Source organism: Ornithodoros turicata, chromosome 2 (assembly GCF_037126465.1).
Source record: "Ornithodoros turicata isolate Travis chromosome 2, ASM3712646v1, whole genome shotgun sequence".
Classification (NCBI taxonomy): domain Eukaryota; kingdom Metazoa; phylum Arthropoda; class Arachnida; order Ixodida; family Argasidae; genus Ornithodoros; species Ornithodoros turicata.
In genome coordinates, this window is record NC_088202.1 from 7,811,876 (window position 1) to 7,823,747 (window position 11,872).

Here is an 11,872-nt window from a genome sequence, read left to right on the forward strand (position 1 = left end):
GCCAAGGGTCACACCCCCTTAACACACAATGTGCAGAACCCCTTTGTTCTTCCTTATTTACCTTCTTATTATTACCTTCTATTATTCTAATTATGGGACCGGTATTCCTTCAGTGGAACTGTCTAGGCCTCTACAGTAACATTGATGATGTACACAACATTTTTGAAAAGTACAGAGCTGTCTGCTTCTGCCTTTAAGAAACATACCTACACAAAGAAAACTTAAACCCTTTCTGCCGACATAATGTTTTCAGGAAGGATCGCACAGACAGTGCTCGCGCATCTGGTGGTGTGGCTGTAGTCCTTCCACAGTGCATACGTGCAAAACACTTTCCACTTGTTACAGACTTGGAGGCAGTAGCAGTCGAAGTATGCTTTGACAGGACTTTCACGTTATGTTCACTCTACCTGCTCCCATCAGTGGTAATAGAGCAAGGAAAGAGATTTCGAAGACCTATGCAATCAACTCCCTCAGCCGTTTATGATTTTCGGTGACCTGAATGCCCACAATCCTTTGTGGGAAAGTGCAAAAGTAGATGCACTGGGGAAAATGTTGGAAAGAGTGCTCCTGTCGGGGTCACTCTGTCTTCTGAATACTGGGTTACCTTCGTATGTGAACTCTGCAACACAAAATTTTTCTTCCATAGACATTTCACTATGCAATGCAGCCCATCCATTTTCCAGTTTCTTGACTGGACAGTTGAACAGAACCCTCGGGGGAGTGATCACTTGCCTGTAGTCTTACATTTCCGAGGCCCTACAAGCAGTCTCATGACACAACCACCGCGGTGGAAACTGTCGGAGGCAGGCTGGAATGTGTTCAGAGAAGAAGCCAATTTGGCGCCTTTGTCTTTTGAGATAATGTCGATCGAGGAAGCAAATAACCTTGTCACCCAAATAATTATAGGCGCTGGAATGAGCCATTCCGCAAACATCTGGTTGTCTTCCCAAACATCCCAAACCTTGGTGGACTCACGAACGCAGGAAAACACGCAAGGAACAAAACTGGGCATGGGGCATCTTTCGTCGATACCCAACCCCAGTAAACCTTCTTTCATTTAAGAAGGCACGTGCAAAGGCCAAATGGACCAGAAAACAGGCCAAGCGGTCCTCCTGGTGTAGCTTTGTTTCCTTCCTCTTTGACACAAAGAACTCCATCCAAAATAGTTTGGGATAGGCTTCGAAAGATTAAAGGAGACTACAATGGCTTTTGAGTTCCTTTGCTTGAGGTCAGTGGTATTCCGTGTAGCAACTTGGGTGGGCAGGCTGACGTTCTTGGTCAACATTTTGATGTGGATCGGAGAAAAGCAATCCAGTGACGGTAGAACAAGAATGGTTTACTCAACCGTCCCGCGCAGAGTGGGCTGAGCGCGCGCCCTATATGCACGTATGTTGTCGCTTTCTTTATTTGCCAACACCTCCCCTCGACAACTACGACAACCCCCCCTTGACAACACCAAAGCATCCTCTGAAGGTTTCCAGTCGCTGTCGCGGCAGAGGCTTGGTAAAGACGTCTGCGATCACGTCGGCTGATTGGCAATACTGCATGTCAACCAACCCGCGATGAATTAAGTCTCGCAGATAATTGTGTCGAACATCTATGTGTTTGGTTCTTACCGAAAGAACTTCGCCGAGTGCAAGCTTTATGCAACTCTGATTATCTTCATAGATGCACGTGGGCTCGCACTCACTGTGGCCAAATCCATGCAACAGTTCTTGTAGCCACACAACTTCTTCTGACGCGTAAGCAGCAGATACGTATTCCGCTTCGGTGGAAGACGAGGCCACCGTCAACTGCTTCTGGGTGGACCAAGCAATGGGACTCCCTTCCAGTTGTTAAAATACCCACTCGTTGATTTACGGTCTGAGAGGTTGCCAGCCCAGTTTGCGTGCACAAAGCAAACCAGCTTCATCTCCGTGTCTGCTGAAAGCTTCAACTTGAAATCCCGAGTATGTTTTAGGTACCGGAACACCCGTTTCACGGCGTTCCAATCCCGGGTGCGCGGCTTACTGACGCGGCGGCAAAGAATACCAATCGCAAATGCAATGTCCGGTCGTGTTGTTGTACTTAGGTACAGTAACTCCCCAACAGCTTGTTGGTCAGTCAGCAAATCCTCTTCCCCTGTAAGCTTCATATAGTCTGTCTCCATAGGTATCGCACTGGGTTTAGCGTCAACGAGGCTATACTTTTGCAGTAGCGCGTCTATTTTGTTCCTTTGATGAATGAGGAAACAATCTTCCTGTGGCCTTTCCGCCTCAATACCGAGATAGTGGCTTACTTGACCAAGGTCTTTCAGCTCAAAGTATTTGTTTAGGTTTCGCCATACTTCCGTGATGGACGAGTCATCTACATGGCTAATCAGCATATCATCCACGTATAGCAAGATATACATGGGGCTATTACTCATCACTTTGGTGTACAGACATGGATCAGCCGTGCTTCGGGTAAAGCCTTCCTCCAGAAGCACCGTGTTCGCCTTAACATTCCATGCCCGTGCGGCTTGTTTCAGGCCGTAAAGAGATTTCTGCAACTTGCAAACAAGATGTTCTTCCCCCTGTCCAATAAATCCCTCAGGTTGTTTCATGTAGATATCCTCCACAATATCACCATTGAGGAACGCAGTCTTCACGTCAAAGTGACGCACCTTCATTTTTTGAGTAGCCGATATGGTGAGAAGGATCCCCAACGTTGTGAGTTTTGCAACTGGGGCAAACGTAGCGTCGTAATCTTCCCCATATTTTTGCGAATATCCTTGGGCGACAAGTCTTGCTTTGTATCTATCGATGTTTCCATCCTTGTCCCTCTTTGTCTTAAAAATGCACTTGTTCCCAACCGCACGTTTCCTTGGTGGCAACTCCACAAGGGTCAAGTATTCAGTTGACGTAAGGACTCGATCTCCTCGTTCGCCGCATCTATCCACTTTGTTCGTTCACAAGGGGGCAACGCTTGCAATTCCTTCCAGCTTCCTGGATCGTTGGAAGGGGCGATCTGTGTGATGCACGTCAGCCGTTCCGGCGGAACTCCTTTGTTGCTTCTCTGTGAGCGACGAGGTACAGGAACAGGCGGGACTACGTCGTCCTCTATGTCGTCTTGTTCCCCTAGAGCTTCGTTTCTCGATGAGCCTGCCTGTATTTCGATTTCAACTTCATTTGAAATAGGCGGAACTTGCTGTTGGTTATCATGTTGCCCGGACTTGCCCGCACTCTCCGATTCTTGTACATCCGTTGAAACAGTGGGATAGCGTTTCGATTCGCAGCAGAATTTCTCTATCACTTGACTCTCGTCAATGATTACGCTGCGCGCTACTGTTACTCTACGGCTCCCTTTCAGAAGGACTCTGTAGTCTTTTTGCGTTTCGCTGAACATACATTTCCGGCATATCCGCGCCCAAAAGCATGCTTCTTGCACTTAGTACGGTACGGTACGGTACGGTGCATAGGGTACGGTTCTTCCGTCCTGCAACGCCGTTCTGTTCGGGATTATACGGAACAGAAGTCTGGAGTGTGATTCCTTGATTGCGTAGAATGTCTCTAGTCCTCCCAACAGTGTACTCCGAACCATTATCAGCATGGAGGATTCGTGGATATCTCCCAAACTTATTCTTCACCAGCGCCAAATATTCTTGATGTTTAGAAGAAACTGAGTCTTTCGATGTCAACAGGTAGACCACCGTATATCTGGAGAAATTATCTATAAATGTAACGAATTATCTGTTTTTGCTTGGCGTGAGCACCCTCATTGGCCCACAAACGTCTGTGTGGACAAGATCCAGGATGTGATCAGCACGGGAGCTTTCTTTCGGAAAGGATTTCCGCTTCATCTTGCCTTTGATGCAACTTCTGCATTTATGCATATGGTCACAGTCTTGGATGTGAATTCCCTCTGCTAAGGCTTCGCTGTGTAGCCGTTTAACTGCCTCTGAACTCCTATGTCCCAAACGGTGGTGCCAGACATGAAAACAGTTGATGATGCAGTTCCTGTGGCTCGAAACTCGTGACGTAGGCACCTTCCGTAGTGCTTGTACCTAATCGATATAGATCTCCCTGAATTCTTCCTGTAGCTACCATTGCACCGGACCTGATAATGATGCAACGGTCGTCCTCAAATGTCACCACGTGCCCAAGCTCTGTTAGCCGCTTCACAGAGAGAAGGTTCGTTTCTAGAGCAGGCACATAAAGGACGTTTCTGACTTGAATGCTCTTGACTGTTGTCTGGGATACTTGGCAATAAAGGATTCCGTCTCCTATGCCTTGAGAGGTGACATGCTGTCCATTAGCCACGGTGACAAGTACCGCCTTACCCTTGTAATTCTTCGTGAAGAAGCTGCGGTCATTACACATGTGGCTAGTGGCTCCAGAGTCGATGTAGCAGTTCTTCAGAGAAGAATCACCTCCCGAAAAGAAGGCTATCTCTGTCGATGACGATCGTTCGGACGCTGCCGTCCTGACTCTCAGCCTCCCACGCTGTCGCTGAAGGTTCCTCCTCTGAGCTTGCCATGCTGTACAATTTCGCCGAATGTGGGCAATCTTCTTGCAGAAGAAACATTCCCGGCTGTCCCTTGAATTTCTTGCGGTGCCCTGACCTTGAGCGCGAAGCGCAGTTTCCGTATCAGACGTTGAAGCCGTCATCTCGTGTCTCCTCTTGTACTCGTCGGCCAGTTTCCCTTTCACATATTCCAATGTGAGATAGTCACCAGGCCGAGTATCGAGTGCTGTAACAAGTGCTTCGTAGCTGTGCGCAAGTCCACTCAGAAGAAGGGCAGCCACTTGGAAATCTGTGACGTCTTGACCAATCCCTCTGAGGCGTTCCACCAGTTCCAGAACGCGCCTGATATATACCTGCATGTCTTCATCGTTATCCAGCTTCGACTGATAGAGCTTTCTCAAAAGGTAGATCTTATTCGTGAGGTTTGCCCTCTCGTGGATCTTTCTCAGCTCTTCCCACATTTGCCTTGCCAAGGAACAATTGCACACATGAATAATCTGACTGTCATCAATGCTGAGACAAATCGTGCTTTGCGCCTTACGGTCTCCTGCGATCCACGTACTGGGAGGACTCTCCGGTGCTGCCTCGGTGACATACTTCCAGGTTTCTTCACGGATGAGAAGCATCCTCATTTTAAATTTCCATGCCTGGTAGTTTCCGTCCACCAACTTGGCCACCGCGAACTTGCTTGAGTCAGACCACGACCATCTCTATAATACACGACCATAACACTCGCCCGTTCGCCTATGGGACTTCCGTCCGCGCCTCGAGGAGCGGAAGTGCCGTATTTACGCGCGGAGCGTCCGCCAGGGGCGCCACTTGCGGTACCCAGAAGAGCGCCTGTTGTAGCTCAGCTGTGTGCAATATGAGTGGTCCTTGTGGTTAATTCTTCGTGCGTACATGTTTGTGTATTGTCGCAGGTTCTCTGTTCATGTAGAGCTAAGAGTTCTGAAACTAAATACTCAGAAATAGGCTGTGCTCTGAAGCGTAGGTGGCATGTAAAACTGTGAAACTCGCGCACTATGTGCCGTACATCGTACACATAAACTTGGCAGCAGCATCTTGTGTGTTGGGCCAGTTATCATGCGTTTATGATTGACAGACGCACGCGCGTTCAGGCTTTACGTTTCACGTGAGAGGCGTTCCGTGTTAACATACAGGGCAGTCACAGAGAATGGGTGAATGCGACCGTAAGAAGAAACTGTTCCTGGCAACGAGATGACTGACACCAGTTACGACGTCCAACATAATTTGTTGTATAAGCAAGCACTTCAGTTTTAAATCAGCAGTTGCTTGTTTTGTTTTCCTACTTATTGATCCCTTTTTATTTTACTTTACACTTTTTTTTTTTCTTTTGCGATCTGCCATTACAATGCTCTGCTAACCTTTATTATGCTGTTCGGATAGAAGCCACTCTGAGAATTTTTATTGATGGTGGCTTTTCTGCGACGCTACGTTGTGGTGCCTTTTTTGTGTTCGTTTTGCACTCCTGGGAGATGCAAGACTGTGTAAACTTCGTGATCACTAAACGTAGGTACCGTAGCCACTGTGCCACGTCTGAGAATTTCGCGCTTTGCGCCGATGCTAAAGTCTTCGGCATTGAAATGCCGAGAACACGCAGAGTTCGAGCTAGCATGCAGGCGAAAAACGATTTTAGATGGAGAGTTTTTCGCTGTTGTTGCAGACAATGGTCGCGGCTTATTACTTTGTTGTACGAAGCATCTTCATCAAATTTAATGCAAGCCTTTGCTCATCGGCACCAGTGAAGATGCTGTTCTCCTTTGCGAATCTGATTGTACGGCCGAACACAAGAATCCTAAGTGATGCAGTCAAAAACTTCTAATATTAAAATTACCGTGATAATCTAACAAATAAATGCTCTTTTTCCTTGCTGATTTGTTGTTATGATCATCGTTATTTCTGTAATTCCAGATGACATCTTCGTCACAGTATTTTGGTACTAGTTACGGCATTTAAATACTGTATATTTTATATTTAAACACACCCATCGAAAAGCATTTATGAAGAGTATTTAAACACCCCTTTCAAGAAATTATTTTGTATTTATATTTAAATACTCAAAAAATGTATTTATGTCCACTCCTGGTCGGAAGCCACGGTTCATTATTCGTTTTTTCAGAGAGAGATGCGTAAAAGCTACTCAGCTATATTAGATAAAACTATTTATGGTACACACTGCCATCCATAAAGTGCACTCTATATAAAATGAAACAATCGCAATTCGCAATGAAGTTACTTGTGTCAAGACTCCGCGATATATTTCGAGCCACTTCTCACGTAAGACAGCATTTGGGCGAAACACGTGGAATGAAATACTTGTGTTCGACACTGCTTTCTTCGGCTTGCAAAGCGGGACGGTGCAGTACTCCATCACGTCTGCACCATGCCCAAACCATGCACTGGAGACAAACACTGTCCACCGCGTGAAAAATAGCAAAAAACAAACGCGAATGACGGCAGCAACGGTATCCGCATCGCATGCGTCGTCTGCCGAGGGTCCCGTATTCAGCGCCATACACGCGCGGCGGCCGCTTGGCGAAACTGCATCAGTGGGGCTGGGGCTAGGTGCTAGTGTTATGGTCGTGAGTCAGACATATCTTCCCCTGATATTCCTTGAGCGTGCTGGGCCCATAACCTGATGTGGATAGAAGAAAAGCAATCCAGTGACGGTAGAACAAGTATGGTTTTGTAGAGCGAGAAATGAGGCGACCAGGCTCTACTGAGGTTGATGGGTTTAATGACGGTTAATGGCGATGAACCGAAAACGAAAGCTCGGGTCACGCGCAGTGCTGCGCGTAACCGATGGCGGTGCTGGTGATGATTATGACGCTGCTGCTACAGGGCTCCCCCCCGTGGCGGATGACAAGGCTGGCGAGGAGGGCCGAGGTTGGCGGAAAGGTCGGGCGCCGAGGCCAAGGAGTGCAGGAGCCGGACCCGAGGCGGCGGGCGGCTCGTAGTGTGCGAGCTGCGGCGCCCAATGCACCCGACGTGGAGGGGAAGGAATGCTGGAGACAGGAGCAGAGCACGGACGTAGGGAGGGCGGGTCGGGCGATACGAGAGGTGCAGACTCCAGGAATGCGGGCTTAAGCCTGTCGATGGCCACAGTGTCAGGTCCCCGTGGAAGATCGAGGTGGAAAAACTTCCCGGCTCGCGAGATGACCCTGTAGGGGCCGTCATAGGGAGGCTGCAAGCTGGAGCGCACAGAGTCCCGGCGGACGAAGACGTGGGTGGCTTGATTAAGGTCGGGGCTCACGAACACGCGTGTTGCGGGAGCGGAGCGGGTAGGCGTGGGCTTGAGGTCCCGGAAGAGCTGGCGGAGACGGTCGATGTTGGAGGAAGGGTCGTGCACGAGCGGGGCCGAGGGGGTGAAGAATGATCCGGGAAGGCGGAGCGGGCAGCCGTAGACCATGTGGGCCGCGCTGCAGTCATCCTGGCGGATCGCGGCGCGAAGGCCAAGCAGGACGAAGGGTAGACGCTCGGGCCAGGTTGTGTCGCCGTGGTCAGTGGCGCGGAGGGACGCCTTGAGCTGCCGATGAAGGCGCTCGACCAGGCCGTTGGCAGCCGGATGGTAGGCCGTGGTTCGGATGTGATGGGTTCCGAGGGCGCTGCACAGGTGACCGAAGAGGGCCGATTCAAACTGGCGTCCTCTGTCCGTGGTTACAGTGGACGGGACGCCGAATCGGGAAACCCAGGAGAAGAGGAATGCGTGGGCCACCGTCTCTGCCGTGATGTCAGGGTCATGTTACCTCCGGCCAGCGGGTAAAGCGGTCGATGCACGAGAGCAGGTAGCGGTAGCCTTTGGCCGGAGGAAGCGGGCCGACCAAGTCGATGTGGACCTGGTCGAAACGGGCATCTGGCGGAAGGAACCGCGATGGAGGCGAGATGGTGTGGCGGTAGATTTTGGACCGCTGGCAGGCCAGGCAGGCCCGCGCCCAGTCACGGACATCGGCATTCATGCGAGGCCATATGTAGCGCTCTGCGACGATCTTTTGCGTGCCGCGCACGCCAGGGTGGGACAGCGAGTGGAGGGCGTTGAAAACAGGCCGGCGGAAGGCCAGGGGAACGAAAGGGCGCGGGGTACCAGTAGAGGTGTCGCACCATAGACTTGCCGTCGAACCGGGGAGCGAGATCTCCCGAAAAGTGGTGGATGAGGCGGGGGATGAACGAAGGGCGGCGAGCTCTTCATCAGCCTGTTGCGCCTGGGCGATGCCGTCCAAACCGACCGCGGGGGGCGGATGGAGAGCATTGACGTCCGGCCGCGAGAGTGCGTCGGCAGCCGCATTGTCTTCGCCTGCGACGTGTCGCACATCGGTCGTGAACTCCAAGAGGTAGCACATGTGGCGGGTTTCACGAGGCGAGTGGTTGAGGGAGGCCGATCGCAGGGCGAACATGAGAGGCTTGTGGTCGGTGTACAGCACAAACGGGCGGCCCTCGAGAAAATGGCGGTAGTGTCTGCATGCCAGGTAGGCGGCGAGGAGCTCACGCCCGAAGGTGCTGTAGCGTGTTTCGGCTGGCGAGAGGCGTTGGGAAAAGAAACCGAGAGGTTTCCAGTGGCCATCCTGACGCTGCTGCAAGACTGCGCCGACAGCAGCAGTGGAGGCGTCGACGAACAACGCTGTCTCGGCGTCAGGACGAGGATGGTGGAGCAGCACAGCATCTGCCAGGGCCTGCTTGACCTCTTCGAACGCGCGTTCTGCTGCCGGTGTCCACTCCAGAGGGGCGGCACGGGCCCCTTTCGGAGGGTCAGCGCCGAGAGCTGCGTAGAGAGGCTGGAGCAAGGCAGCACAGCGAGGCACAAAACGTCGGTAGAAAGTCACGAGGCCGAGGAATGAACGAAGTCCTTTGCGAGAAGTGGGGGCAGGAAAGTCTCGGATGGCCTGGACCTTGGATGCGAGTGGCCGGATGCCTTGCGGGGTGATGGTGTGTCCCAGGAAGGTAAGGGTGGTAACGCCAAACTCGCACTTCGCGGCATTGATGGAGACTCCGTAGTCCTCCAGGCGCGAGAACAGGGCGCGCAGGTGGGCGCGATGAGCCTCCGGAGATGGACTTGCGACGAGGATGTCATCCATGTATGCGAATGCGAAGTCCAGGCCGCGGAGCACTTCGTTGATGAATCGTTGGAATGTCTGCGCAGCATTACGCAGGCCAAAGGGCATCCGCACGTATTCAAAGAGGCCAAAAGGGGTGGTTATAGCAGTCTTCGGGATGTCAGGGGGATGGACGGGAATTTGGTGATAGGCTTTGATGAGGTCTATCTTGGAGAAGATGGTCGCTCCGTCAAGATTCGCGGTGAAGTCCTGAATATGGGGAAGCGGGTATCTGTCCGGTACCGTGACGATGTTGAGTGCACGGTAGTCCCCACATGGGCGCCAGTCACCAGGTGTTGCTTTGGGCACCATGTGGAGAGCGGAAGACCACGGGCTGGAGGAAGGCCGAATGATCCCCAGTTCGAGCATGTGCTCGAATTCCCTCTTGGCAATGACGAGGCGCTCCGGAGCCAGCCGTCTGGGGCGAGCGAAGACAGGGGGGCCTCGTGTCACGATGTGGTGAGTGACGCTGTGGCGAGGTGGGCAAGAGGCGTGCGATTGGCGCAGGACAGCGGGGAACTCCGTGACAATGTCGGCGAAAGCAGTGGGCAACGGTAGCCGTATGGTGGGACTAATGGCGGCTATATGCGCTGGGGCTCCATAAACGTGCAAAGAAGTAGTGTTGTCGACGAGGCGCTGGCGTCTAATATCCACAAGAAGGTCGAAATGGTGGAGGAAGTCGGCGCCAAGGATTGCGAAGGGGAGGTCGGCGATGGTAAAAACCCAACGAAATACTCTGCGCAGGCCGAGGTCAAGGGTGACGGAGCGTTGACCGTAAGTTGAGATGGTGGACTTGTTGACGGCCTGCAAAGCCAAGTCTGGTTGTCGGTGTCGTTTTTCTGCGGGGGTTGGTGGAACGACGCTCACGTCAGCCCCGGTATCCACCAGGAAGCGACAGCCGGACACGCGGTCCGTGATCCGGAAGAGCCGGCTGTTGTCGCCCCCAGCCATGCCAGCCGTTAATGGTTGGGGGGAGCGTTTCCCGGCCACGAGCAAGGGGCATGGCAGTTCCTTGCGGCATCGCCGAATTTTCGATGATACCAGCAGAAGTGGTGCTGAGAGGGCGAAGGAGACCGTTGACGGGATGGCGAGCAGCGACGGCAAAACGGGCGCCGAGGGGAACGTGGTCGCTGCGGGGGAATGGCGTCCACCCGGTTCACCAGGGCCGCCACCGTAGTCTGGAGTTGCTGGAGCGACGTGCTGATGGCATTGATTGCAACGTCTACCGGTGGAGGGGAGGTGCGGGGGGCCAGGGCGGCAACGGCTCCTGGAGATGGAAGGCCAGCAAAATCCATAATACGGTCCGCCATCTTCGCCAAGTCATCCAGGCGGGAATTTTCGCCGGCGGCCAGGATCATGCGTACGTTGTGGGGCAAACGTTGTAGGAAGAGCTCGCGTAGTAGTGAGTCGTCCGTGGTAGGGTTGCCCGCGAGGTCGCGCATGCGGCGTAGTAGCTGTGTGGGCCGTCGATCGCCGAGCTCCTCCCTGTTCAGAAGCTGCTGCAATCGCCGCTCCTCCGAAGCAGACGTGCGGCGAATTAACTCGTCCCTTAAGGTGTCGTAGGGTAACTCGGGGTGAGGGTGGATGATTAGGTCGCGGACTTCCGCCGCAGCTTCGGGAGGAAGGTTTGCGATGGCGTAGCCAAACCTTGAGTCTTGAGAAGTGACGCGGCGTCCGTCGAAGAGAACCTCCGCCTGCGCGAACCACAGCTGAGGGTCGGAGATGGAGAAAGGCGGCAGGTGGAGCGGTGCCACGGAAGCCTCAAGCGGTGGAAGTGGCGGTGGCCGGCTGGGAGGCGAAGAGCTGGTGGAGTGCTGGTCGCCGTTCATGATGGTGGAACGTTAAGACATCACGTTCGGGTCACCAGTTGTAGAGCGAGAAATGAGGCGACCAGGCTCTACTGAGGTTGATGGGTTTAATGACGGTTAATGGCGATGAACCGAAAACGAGAGCTCGGGTCACGCGCAGTGCTGCGCGTAACCGATGGCGGTGCTGGTGATGATTATGACGCTGCTGCTACAGTTTATTCAACCGTCCCGCGTCGAGTGGGCTGAGCGCGCGCGCTATATGCACGTATGTTGTCGCTTTCTTTATTTGCCAACACATTTTCATGATGTATGAAGCAGTTCTCACTACAGCAAGAACTTTCTCCTCGTGAAGCAACAATCTGAAAGACACGTTATTCCAGTCAAAGGTGGGGAGAGGCATTCTTATGACCAGCCTCTTACAATGGTGGAACTCTTGCGAGCACTGTCTTCAGTAAAAATCAGTGCTCCTGG